This window comes from Setaria italica, chromosome V (assembly GCF_000263155.2).
Source record: "Setaria italica strain Yugu1 chromosome V, Setaria_italica_v2.0, whole genome shotgun sequence".
In the NCBI taxonomy this organism is placed as follows: Eukaryota; Viridiplantae; Streptophyta; class Magnoliopsida; order Poales; family Poaceae; genus Setaria; species Setaria italica.
This window is the reverse complement of record NC_028454.1, coordinates 20,876,676-20,890,403: the sequence shown is the minus strand read 5'-3', so window position 1 is coordinate 20,890,403 and position 13,728 is coordinate 20,876,676.

The window sequence follows — 13,728 nt, the reverse complement described above, 5'->3', positions numbered from 1 at the left end:
ATCCATAATCACATTCAATGGCTTAATGATGGTGGGAAAATTAGAATTACTCGATCAGTCCGTGTTCCTTTCTCCATGGGTGCTTATTCTGATTTTGTCGATTGTGATGTTATTCCCATGGAAGCATGCTCTCTGTTACTTGGGCGACCTTGGCAATATGATACTGATAGCTTGCATCATGGTCGTTCAAATCACTATTCTTTCATGTTTAAGGGTCAGAAAATAATTATACATCCAATGACACCTGAACAAATTCTTAAAGATGATCTTGCTAGAGATGCTAAAACTGCTAAACAACTTGAACCATCGACCTCTGTTAATTCTGAAATCAAGTTGAATGCTCCTGTTTTGCTTGCTACACGTGCTGATTTTGATGAGTTACGCGATGCTCCTTTGCCATGCTATGCCCTTATATGCTCTAGTGTGCTCGTTTCACTTGATGATGCACCATCTTTTGATATTCCCCCTGCGGTTGCTAACATTTTGCAGGAGTACGCTGATGTCTTTCCAAAAGATTTGCCACCAGGACTCCCACCACTTCGTGGCATTGAGCACCAGTTCGACCTCATTCCCGGCGCACAGCTTCCGAACCGCGCACCGTACCGTACAAATCCGGATGAGACGAAGGAAATCCAGCGCCAGGTACAGGTGTTGCTTGACAAGGGTTATATTCGTGAGTCTCTTAGCCCTTGCTCCATTCCCGTGTTACTTGTTCCAAAGAAAGATGGCTCATGGCGTATGTGTGTAGACTGTCGTGCTATTAATAACATTACCATTCGCTACCGATACCCTATACCACGCCTTGATGATATGCTAGATGAGCTTAGTGGTGCCATTATTTTCACTAAGATTGATTTGCGTAGTGGCTACCATCAGATTCGCATGAAATTAGGTGATGAATGGAAAACGGCTTTTAAAACAAAATTTGGGTTATATGAATGGTTGGTTATGCCGTTTGGTTTGACAAATGCTCCCAGCACATTTATGCGTTTGATGAATGAAGTTCTGAGGCCCTTCATAGGATTGTTTGTAGTTGTCTATTTTGATGATATCCTCATTTACAGCAAGTCTATGGAAGAGCATTTAGATCATTTGCGTGCTGTTTTTGATGCGTTGCGTGCGGCCCATTTATTTGCTAACCTCGAAAAATGCATGTTTTGCACACAACATGTCTCGTTTCTTGGCTATGTTGTTACTCCACAGGGCATTGAGGTGGATAGCAGCAAGATCGATGCCATTCGGGCGTGGCCTACACCGACGACGGTCACACAAATTCGAAGCTTTCTTGGCCTTGCAGGTTTTTAGCGCCGGTTTGTTCGTGATTTTAGCTCCATTGCAGCGCCTCTACATGAGCTTACAAAGAAGGATGTTCCCTTTGCTTGGAGTGATTTGCAAGAGGTTGCGTTCAGCACCTTGAAAGATAAGTTAACCAATGCTCCTCTCTTGCAGTTGCCTGATTTTACTAAAGTGTTTGAGCTTGAATGCGATGCTAGCGGTATTGGGCTAGGTGCTGTTTTGTTACACGAGGGAAAACCGGTTGCTTACTTTAGCGAAAAATTAAGTGGTGCTAGCTTGAATTATTCTACTTATGATAAGGAGCTTTATGCTTTAGTGCGTACTTTGCATACTTGGCAGCACTACCTTTGGCATCGCGAGTTTATAATTCATGCTGATCATAAGGCTTTAAAACATATTCGTACCCAAACAAACCTGAGCCGTCGTCATGCTAAATGGGTAGAATTCATTGAGTCTTTCCCTTACATTATTAAACACAAGAGCGGGAAGGAAAATGTCATTGCTGATGCTTTGTCTCGTCGCTATACCATGCTGTCACAGTTAGATTTTAAAATCTTTGGCTTGCAAACTGTGAAGGATCAATATGTGGACAATGTTGATTTTAAAGATGCTTTCGCCCATTGTATTCATGGCAAACCATGGGGCAAATTTCACATACAGGACGGGTTCCTATTTTGCGCTAACAAGCTTTGTGTTCCAGCTAGCTCGGTTCGTCATTTGTTGTTACAGGAAGCGCATGGAGGCTGTCTCATGGGGCACTTTGGCGTCTACAAGACGCATGAAGTGCTGGCTGCCCGCTTCTTTTTGCCCCGGATGCGCGTTGATGTTGAGCGCCTTGTTGCACGCTGCACTACTTGCCAGAAAGCTAAGTCACGATTGAACAACCATGGTTTGTACATGCTTTTGCCTGTTCCTACTGCCCCTTGGCTTGATATTTCTATGGACTTTGTTTTGGGATTGCCTAGAACTAAGAAGGGGAGGGACAGTATTTTTGTGGTTGTTGATCGTTTCTCCAAAATGGCTCATTTTATACCTTGTCATAAGACTGATGATGCTAGCAATGTTGCTAAACTGTTCTTTCGCGAGATTATTCGTTTGCATGGTATTCCAAATACAATAGTCTCTGATCGTGATGCTAAGTTTCTCAGTCATTTTTGGAGATCACTGTGGAATAAAATGGGAACTAAATTGCTGTTTAGCACCACTTGTCACCCTCAGACTGATGGACAAACTGAGGTGGTTAATCGAACCTTGTCCACCATGCTTAGGGATGTTTTAGATAAACACTTGAAACATTGGGAAGATTGCTTGCCTCATGTTGAGTTTGCTTATAATCATGCAACGCATTCTTCTACAAAGATGTGTCCCTTTCAGGTTGTTTATGGTTATATTTCTCAGGCGCCTATTGATTTGTTTGCGCTTGATGCCGAGGACGCCCCACACATAGATACCGCTGCACATGTTGATCAAATGATTAGCTTGCCTAAGCAAACTCAACACAACATTGCTGCTGCTAATGCTAAATATCACGTTGCGGGTAGTAAAGGGAGAAAACATGTTACTTTTGAACCGGGTGATCTGGTTTGGTTGCATTTGCGAAAGGATCGTTTTCCTACCTTACGTTGTTCTAAATTGATGCCACGTGATGCTGGTCCTTTTAAAGTGCTAACCAAGATTAATGATAATGCTTATATCCTTGACCTGCCTGCGGAGTTTGGTGTTTCCACGAGTTTTAATGTTGCAGATTTGAAATCGTATGCGGGCGAATATGAGGAGTTGCCGTCGAGGACGACTTCAGTTCAAGAAGGGGAGGATTATGAGGACACCACGAGTACATCTACACCAGCAGCACCTCAGGCGCCTCCAGTTGCTCCTCCACCTCAGGCGCCTACAGTTGATCATCCAGTTGGGCCAATCACTCGGGCCCGTGCGAGAGAATTAAACTTCATCATGCTGTTAAGGAACGAAGGCCCAGCGGAATAAGAAGATGGCCCAATAGGGCAGCCCAGGTGGGCCGCCTAGGGTTGGGAGCCGCGGCCCTCCCCCTGATCGCGCGTGCCTCCCCTCCTGCCGTGGAGCCTCCTCCGGACTCCAGGGGCTGCGCCCCCTTTATTTAGTCGAAGTCCCTTTTGTTTACGACTTGAGTTTTGTTTTACATCTAGCTTTAGCTACTCTCGAACACGCGCAAATACGCGTTGTCCTTGTGTGATTCAGAACTCCACCTTCGAGTGATATTTAGATTGCTCGCCTCTTTTTCTTGTTCGTTCTTCGATTGCGGACAGGAATCGATCTTCGTGATCAGGCTGATCTTGCGCTGGCAAGGTTGGTAACCACAGGAAGTTGGTTCAGCAATTGCATTGGCGCTTCGGGTTCGCTCGTCGTAGTCGGATCGTGAGGGTCTACTTCCACCAAGTCGAATTTATCTCCACTCACCGAAAGATCGGGCACTCTGACTCTATCAAGTGCTTTGAGAGAAGTGAAGAACACCACAGCCCCATTCTTTGTGCTCTTGCACAAGGAGGTCCTACTTTCAACTACCGATTTACCTTCATCGCTGCCTAGTGTTGTTCTTGATCTCTTACAGGACTTCAAAGATGTTTTTCCCGATGAGGTACCAGCTGGACTTCCTCCACTTCGTGGAATTGAGCATCAAATTGATTTGGTACCAGGTGCTTCTCTTCCAAATCGTCCAGCCTACCGCACCAATCCCGAAGAGACAAAGGAAATTCAGCAACAGGTAAAAGAGCTTTTGGACAAAGGGTATGTTCGTGAATCCTTATCACCATGTGTTGTTCCTGTTTTGTTAGTTCCAAAGAAAGATGGCTCTTGACGTATGTGTGTTGATTGTCGTGCTATCAATGCTATAACTGTTCGATATCGTCATCCCATTCCAAGGTTTGATGACATATTAGATGAACTGAGTGGTTCAACTATTTTCACCAAGATTGATTTACGTAGTGGTTATCATCAAATTCGAATGAAAATAGGTGATGAATGGAAAACAGCATTTAAAACTAAATTTGGTCTCTATGAATGGCTTGTGATGCCCTTTGGTTTGACGAATGCTCCTTCAACTTTTATGCGTTTGATGAATCATGTGTTAAGAGCTTTCATTGGCAAATTTGTTGTTGTTTATTTTGATGATATCCTGATCTATAGCAAATCATTTGATGAACACCTTGATCATATCCGTCAAGTTCTTGCTGTTTTGAGAGAAGACAAATTGTATGAAAACATTGCTAAGTGCACATTTTGCACAGACCATGTTGTTTTTCTTGGATTTGTTGTTTCTGCAGATGGAATTCAAGTTGATGAAGAAAAGATTAAAGCAATAAAGGATTGGCCTACACCTACAAATGTGAGTCAAGTTAGAAGTTTTCATGGTCTTGCAGGTTTTTACAGGCGTTTTGTTAAAGATTTCAGCACCATCGCTGCACCCCTCAACAATTTGACAAAGAAGGATGTTCCATTCAAGTGGGGTGATGAACAAGACCAAGCCTTCAATGAGCTGAAAACAAAGGTTTGTGAAGCACCGCTGCTACAACTTCCTGATTTTGGTAAGACATTTGAGATCGAATGTGATGCAAGTGGTATTGGCATAGGAGGTGTACTACTTCAAGAAGGTAAACCTGTTGCCTACTTTTCTGAAAAGTTGAATGGTCCACATCTGAATTATTCTGTCTATGATAAAGAGCTTTATGCCTTAGTTCGAGTTTTGGAAGTTTTGCAACATTATTTGTTACCTAAAGAATTTGTCATACATTCTGATCATGAAGCTTTGAAATATCTAAAAAGTCAAGGCAAACTGAACCGTAGACATGCTAAATGGATTGAGTTCATTGAAACATTTCCCTATGTTGTAAAACATAAGCGTCTGATGCTTTATCACGGAGATGTGGTTTGGTTACACAATTAGATACAAAAGTTCTTGGTTTGGAATCCATTAAAACACTCTATGCAGCTGATTCTGATTTTAAAGAACCTTTCTCTCATTGCATTGCTGGAAAAGGCTGGGACAAGTATTATGTGCATGATGGTTTTTTATTTCGAACTAACAAACTATGCATTCCAGCCTGCTCGATTTGTCAAGTTCTTTTGCAGGAAGCACATGCTGGTGGCTTAGCTGGTCATTTTGGCATCAAAAAGACATTGGACATGCTCTCCGATCATTTCTTTTGGCCACATATGCGACGTGATGTCCAGCGACATGTTGCACGTTGCATAATCTGCTTGAAAGCTAAGTCCCACCTTAATCCCCATGGTCTTTATACTCCATTACCAGTTCCGAATGTACCTTGGGAAGATATATCCATGGATTTTATTTTGGGGTTACCTCGGTCTCAGAGGGGGAGGGATTCTATCTTTGTTGTTGTTGACCGATTTTCTAAAATGGCACATTTTATTCCATGTCATAAGAACGACGATGCTTCACACATTGCTGATTTGTTTTTCAGGGAGATCGTTCGTTTACATGGAGTGCCAAGGACTATTGTTTCAGACCGGGATACAAAATTTCTAAGCTATTTTTGGAAGACATTATGGGCTAAGCTTGGTACGAAGTTGTTATTTTCCACCAATTGTCATCCGCAAACCGATGGGCAAATTGAAGTTGTCAACCGTACCTTGTCCACCATGTTGCGTGCTGTGTTGAAAAAGAATTTGAAGCAGTGGGAAGACTGCCTTCCACATGTTGAATTTGCTTATAATAGGGCAGTCCATTCCACAACAAACTTTTGTCCATTTGAAATTGTTTATGGGTTTAAACCGCATACTCCCATGGATCTTTTGCCTTTACCATTGCAGGAACAAGTTAACATGGATGCATCAAAGAGATCAGACTTTATCAAGAAACTACATGATGAGACAAGGAAAAATATTGAGAAGAAATCAGCAGAATATGCAAAGCAGGCGAACAAAGGTAAGAAGGTTACATTCCAGCCGGGAGACCTTGTGTGGTTACATCTACGCAAGGATCGTTTTCCCCAACATCGCAAGACTAAGTTATCTCCTAGGGGTGATGGTCCGTTCAAGGTTCTCCAAAAGATAAATGATAATGCTTACAAAATTGAGCTGCCACCTGAATATTCCAATGTGAGTACAACATTCAATGTCAAAGACTTCCTTCCATTTCTTGGTGAGCCTGAGTCGAGGACGACTCCTTCTCAAGAGGGGGAGACTAATGAGGACATTCCTAGCATTCACTCATCTTCACCTGAAACTCCACTTGATATAGCTGGTCCAATTACAATAAGTAGAGCTAAACAATTGGAGAAGGAAATTCATTCTCAGGTGAACGCTAACCTTATGTTTAATAATCAGTTTATGTTAAATGAGCATATGCTTTTGAGTTCTTGTTCCAATGTTCTTAGGAATGATGGAGTGTATGAACCAGCATGGGATGAAGATGGATTCAAGCCTCTGGACATTTGAACCAAGAAGCCTATGGTGTGCATGAATAAAATGGTGGTTCATCACCTTTGCATGGGAAGGCAACCAGAAGCTAGATGACTGACACATGGTATGAATTCCAAGCATCACCGTGGACAGAATACAAGGAGTTAGACGGTGTTCTATATGTGGATGGAAGCGTCTTCAAGTCTACTTTCTAGTCCATCAAACGGTTCATTATTTGGACTTCCCAATGAAGAGTTATGCTCATTTTAGTAACTGCTGCCAGAAGCTGAAAGACGCGCGAACCAGCCACGAAATCCACTAGTGCATGCGCATGCTGCCATTTACTCCAAGCTGAACGCCCCTATCTCTATATATATCTTGTACTAGACAATGAAAGGTCAGATCTTGATTGGCTAAATTCAGAATACACAAACTCGTGGAGTTTTGTTTATGCGTGAGTCTTGAGAGGCTTGCAACACTTGTTCTTTCGATTCCTGAGGGAGTTGTAGAACGCCGAACTGCGGTTCATCCAGTTCGTGCCTTCATGTCTATAGGGCATGATTGCGTGGGCTGTTTCGTCGGTACGTGGAAGGGTGATTGTCTCGGTAGTTCGTCACGTGGACAGCCTCGCGGTGCACTGCCTCTTCACCAGGTCACGCAGCGACAAGTTATCAAGTTCGCGGATCCTACGAGAAGATCAGGCCACACAACTTGCTACACGTGTTGCATAGGCGTGTGCATATCATTGAGGAAAGTGGGCCTCCATGTTACGGATATGTTCACCTCGATGAACTCTCCATTCTACGGGATTGCCCCAGGCAACGCAGGTGTACCCCTTGGCCAGGTGGTTTTTCCAGTTACCTTCAGGACCAAAGAACACTACCAGATAGAATACATCCGGTTTGAGGTAGCTGATTTCAAAACTTCATATCATGCTATCCTCGGAAGACCTGCCTTGGCCAAATTCATGGCCATCCAGCATTACGTGTTGTGGTGGAACCGCCCAAATTAACTTGGCTAAAATGCACTTTAGTCACCTAACACACGATCATGCACTTTAAACAAGCCAGTTGGGTCGTCCGTTGGATTTCATCTGATAAACCACATACTCAAGATCGAGAAGCATTTCTCACACAAAGATGAGTGGCTACAGAGATTACAATATTCCCAACGCAACAACATAGTTCAACATTTTATTACATCAGAGTTTTCGAAATTCAAACAAAGTTTGCAAGGCTGTAAACAATGAAGAAGTAAAATATGCGGAAGCTAAACATCGATACATAATACCATGGTGAAGTCGACCATGATATCAATCACCCGTGTCCTCGCCTTCCGAGGAGGGATCCCACTCGACCGTCCAACCCAGAGGGAGCTGGGTAGGCCAAGTGACGCTAGCAGCCAAACTATCAACATTACTTGAAAAGTTATGCCACAAGTAAGGCTGAGCAACTAATACTCTGCAAGACTAACCCGACAGGTGATTACTACTTCACCAACTTCTATTTATGCAGGCTTTTTGGCTGTGGGTTTGTTTTTGCCAAAAGCGACTAAAGGTAGTCCTTACTTTCAATATTTTAGCCACAGGTTCTAATTTATTAACGAGTCTAAATTAGCAACTTATACTATATTGCAACCATTTTATGGAAAGGTTGCACTACAACCCTCCCATGGCAACCAAATTAGTGGTGTTGCAATCATGTGGTGTGGCATTAGCGGTGGATTCTTGTAGTGCAACAGAGGGGGCTATGAGCTGCGCGTGGTTGTGGCGGAGCTTGCGGAGGTGGCGGCCCGGTGCGGGGTGGTGCGGAGCAGGGAGCTCCATGGAGGGGTTCGAGTGGCGGTGTGTGGTGCGAGAGCAGAGGAGTAGAGCGACGGCGAGCTCAATGCAAGGAGCTACGCAAGCGGCGCATTGATGGTTTGCTTCAGAAGAATTTGTGCAACCTGATAAGAAGAAGTGGAATCAGCCTCTTCCATTGGAGCATCTGCAAAGGCACCTCCTAGAATCCAGTCATGAATGTTGTCATTTTCTTCTTGATCATCATCATCCATCATAACTCCTCTTTTCCTGTGCTTGGTCCAAACAAAATAGTTAGACATGAATCTAGAATTGTATATGTAGGCATGAATAGTCTTTTTAGATGAGTAATCCTTCTCATTTTTGCAATTTCTGCATGGACAACAAATGAAATGGACGGCAGTTTGTTGGATTCTGCCTGATCGAGAAAATCACGCAAGCCATTAATATACTCCATGGAACGTTTGTCTGCATTGTACATCCAATGCTGATCCATCTACAAAATACTGATCATCCATACAATTATAAATGAAATATAACAAATATGAAACAAATACCATTAAACTAAAATGTTGCTTTGTTTAGATAGAAATACAAAAATTTAAATTTTAGACCCAAACAATATAATACACTATGAAGAATTCAAATGGCGTTGGTTCTCAACGACTTCGCTATGAAAGAGCTCCGATTCTACGAGGAAGGGGACTACTACCACTACCAGGGGCTCAAGCTCCACGAGGACGAGAGCTACTTTCAGTTCTAGGATTTTGGATAAGCACTCCCTGACAGTGCCATTGGTTCTCAGGGACTTGCGAGTATGCTAGAAATTTTGATCGAAGCTACTCCTGTTTTTTTCACACTCTAGCGCTGACTACCAGCTCAGAGAGGAAATATTGTTCTCAGCTCAGCATTTCCATGCCATTTCTTGTTCACAACGAAGCTCCTCTCAAGGTACCATGAACCTTTGTACTAAACCGTGCAAACAATCTTTCACTAGTACAAAAATTTATAGAATTCGTGTTCTTCATTACTTTCTCACGTAAAGGCAGACAAGCTTGGCTGCCTCTCTGAGGTTGACTCCACGAGTTTTGTAGCTTATTCTAAACATTACTAATTATGAACCTCTATTTCATCTTATTATCTCTATGTACCACAATTTATCTCGCTTACATTTGCCATAATTTATTTAGCTCATATTGAAAATTACTAAACTATGAAATTATTCCTCTAACCTCATATCAATATCTTTGACTAATATGAAATATAGCATCCAAAAAATTGTAGATATTCTAAAAATCACAAATATAAGCTCAAAATAACACATGCATATAAATGAAAAATTTCTCCATTGTACCTTATTCTAAAAATCACAAATTAATCTAACTTTAAAGCATAAAACTTAGTATACTAACCATATATCAAGGGAGGATGAAGTTTCTAACCTTTAGAACATTTGAATGAGTGAAATCTCCAAAAAATGATCTTTAATCCAACAGCACCTCCCCTATGGCGTCATGGATGGGTGAAGCTCGAGCTGTGGTAAATAGCTCAGGCAAGAGGAATAAGGAGGAGGATATATAGGAAGAAATTTAGTATCGGTTGGGGATACCAACTGGTACTAAAGGGTGCACTTTAGTACCGGTTGGTGCCCTCACCTAGTACTAAAAGCCCGGTGGCACATTAGTACCAGGTTGGGGCACCACATTAGTACCGGTTGGTACCCTCACCCGGTCCTAAAGGTCTGGTGGCACATTAGTACTGAGTGGGGCAACCAACCGGTACTAATGTGGACCCTTCAGTACCGCTTGGTACTAAAGGGGCTCACAGGACCAGCTTGGGGAACTAGCTGTTAGGCTCGGTACGAGCTAAAATGCAGCCAGTACTAAGCCTCGGGATGAATGCTCAGTTTTCTAGTAGTGTTAAGACTGTGTTAGTTGTTGCTTAGTACCCACATTTCTTGCTATTGCTAAAAAGTAATGGGAGCGAGTATGTTTTGAGCCAAAACGATCTTTGAAAACTCTCCCTTTTGTACTTTGATCTCTCGATGACTGACTATGATGAACCTGTAGTTTGTTTCTTCTTATTAGTATTCTTATGTAGCAAGCCTAGTATCAGGGTGCTGTCTGCGTGCTTAAACACTAGTATGAGGCGAGGCCTGTTGCTATTCATATTTAAACGAGTATGTTGTAAAACTACTACATTTGACTGCTTTTTTACTTGCTAATGTCATCTTGTTTACCTAGTAGTACAAATGTTCTTGAACAGTTCATAGCTGTGAGATTAATCTCGAGACTTTATTTACTATTCTATATGTGCATGTGTATTTTATTGATGATCTATTGCTGAATCACTTCTATGCTCTTCAGCGAAAGCAAGCGAGTGCAAATGCACTGCAGAAGACAAGCAGACAAAGACTCCGTGCTTGTGCGGGGCAGCAGTAGGCAATAGGGCAACAGTTTCAGACTTGTGCAGCTCAGTGGCAATCAGGTACAAATTCGTCCTCCTATACTGTGTGCAATTTTGTCACTGTGACAGTCAACCATGATGAATTATAATAGCATATGATATGAACCCGCTAGAGTTGATTCCCGATCTTTCGATGAGAGAGGCATGGATAACTCGATTGGTGGATGGAGATGACATTCACGGCTCGACTACAGCCTTCCAAGCTGCCCCTTAGCAACCGATACACCACCTCCAATGGCTGCCGCGATCTTGTGGAGCGCGTCACCCGGCCACTAGGGCACTCGTCCTGCAAACAATCGAAGAACAAGCAAGAACAAGTAGAACAAGCAACTCAATTGCAAATATGGAGATGAAAACTAATCTAAACTCATAGAGTTGGGGTTCCAAATCGAGTAGAATGGATGGTCTAGTCGACACACGCGTCTACAAGGAAGTAGCAATGGCTAAACTTACATCAAAACAAAACCCAATCTATTTGTGGCAGCTCTAATCCTTATTAATGCCTAGGAGGATGACCAGGAGGGTGTTGGGGTTGTGCTCCAACCCTAGGACATGTCCCTAATGGACCCAACTTGATACACGGCCCATTGGGCCAAAATAAGGCGACGCAACACCTGTGGACAGAAAACCTCTCGATAGTATTTTGATGATTGTGGCCGACTCAGAGAAGATGGATATTATTTCAGATCCATATGAAAATATACTTCATAAGGATTCCAAGGAGTACTTGAACACTTAAAACGAAGGCCGGATGAGGTCGTGGCGGCCGTTGCAAGTTGACACAGAGCTGCAGTCCGAGTCTAGCCCCAAAACATATTGGATTGGAACTCTTTCTTTCGTTGGGCCAAAAGTGACGTGGTAGCCTGGTGGAGGACGTTGGGAATACTTGAAATTGGCCCCCAATCTACTTCTTTGGTCCTCCATGCCTTCCATGTGTGTTTAACACTATTTTTGATCCACGTATGTATTTCTGAAATTGACAACGAACACACATCATGGTGCAACATCAATTCATCAAATGTATCAAATACAATCATGGTAAAGAATTGTTTCACCTGTGAATCAAAAGTTACTAATGTGGTTGTATCTGAGCAGGTTATGTCCTCATCAGCATACTTCGTAAAGAAAAGAATTATAGTAGCATAGACATTTTAGCACTAGTGCATAGTATATTTAATCTGAAACTATTTTATTTAATATGAAACTAGCTTGTTAACTAGGTTTGTATGTTGTATGCCATCACCAAATACCACGTGTACATTTTACCTATGTCATAGAGCATTTTAGTACTTTCCATCCCAAATGTTTTCTTCTGATAAGTATTTGGTGATGTGCTCCTTTCAGGTTGAGGATCAGATGCAGCTAGGAATAAGCAGTTAGAACAGATAGGGAATTTGAATGACTAATTGTTTTGGTTGATTGAGAACTTTTTTTCCCTTCTTGATTCATGATGAAATGGCTTGTACCTGATTTGAAAGTCAGCTGGCTTCTCTGAATTTTGAAAATTAGGTTCAAAAACTGTGTATTATATTATGGGCTGCAATGCGTATTATGAGAAATGGGCTGAAAACCAGCCTAAATTTGGTGGGCTGAATTTTTATGGACTGCTAGTGGGCTAGAATTTGAGTTGATATGTTGAAAGTAATAGTGGGCCGAAAAAAATTGGATCGGCTTATGGGCCTATTTCACAAACGGGCCATGATGAGGTCCACGTCCACGTCAGCAGCCACGTCAGACGCCACATCAGCTGCCACATCATCAACCACGTCAACAGACACGAGTCAGTCGCAACATCAGCAACCACGTCAGCAGTATCCTCCACATCATCAGCCATGTCACCTGTTGCTGACATGGTTGTTTGATCCATGATGAATATTTTCGTCACTAAATTCAGGCTTGGGCTAGGCTAAGTGGGGTTGAGGCTATTTTATGGCAAATTAGAAACGTCACGGATTGTATCGATATGTGACGATTATGGCTAAAATGTCACGAGGAGTAATTTTTGACGCTTGATACATGATGTTATGCGAAATCGTCACAGACACTGCTTTATGACGGTTTTTCAGTGATCTGTGATGAAATTTTTCTATCATAGATTAACAAGTTTCTTGTCATGGAAAGAAGGGGCTCGAAGTAGGGGCCATTGCTGGAGTTGCTCTCAAGTTGTTGTCTAGCTACTGCAGCTCCAACCAGCACTACTGAACATAGCCCATGTAATTAAGGGCATACTTGATTTGTGCCCCATCTAACTTTCCCAGAAATTGGTCATGACCAAATCGTGGGTGTTGCCAAATCGTTGGCAAAGTTTCATTTGGATCAAAGCCCTACCAAAGCTTTCCTATCAAATTTATCTTAATATGACATGTGGGGCCCACATGTTTGTTGGGGATCGCCTAAGAAAATGGTCACCCTCGAAGTCGCTCGAATTTAAATCTGTCCCGAGGTTACGCAAGGGGTTGGCTTCGCGGGAAGGCTCCTGGCTTCGGGTACGTACCTAGGACTCCAACACCTGAAGTCGGGCCTGAAGCCAAGGAGGTGTTTGGTTTGTTTGCTAACCAAATAATCATGTCTCGGACACTCCAGTATGGGGGTTCCGAGCTGTTTGGCCATTTTGTGCAGGATAGGAAGGCAAACGTGGCCGAAGTCTAGGGAGGCTTCGGGGACGAGGCTAAGCCGGCCGAGAAATCTGAAGCTAAGCAAGTCTCTGGCACGAGGTCATGGAGCGTTGATGACGTGAATGACATGGGGAGTGTGATTGACGGAGCCATGTGAGA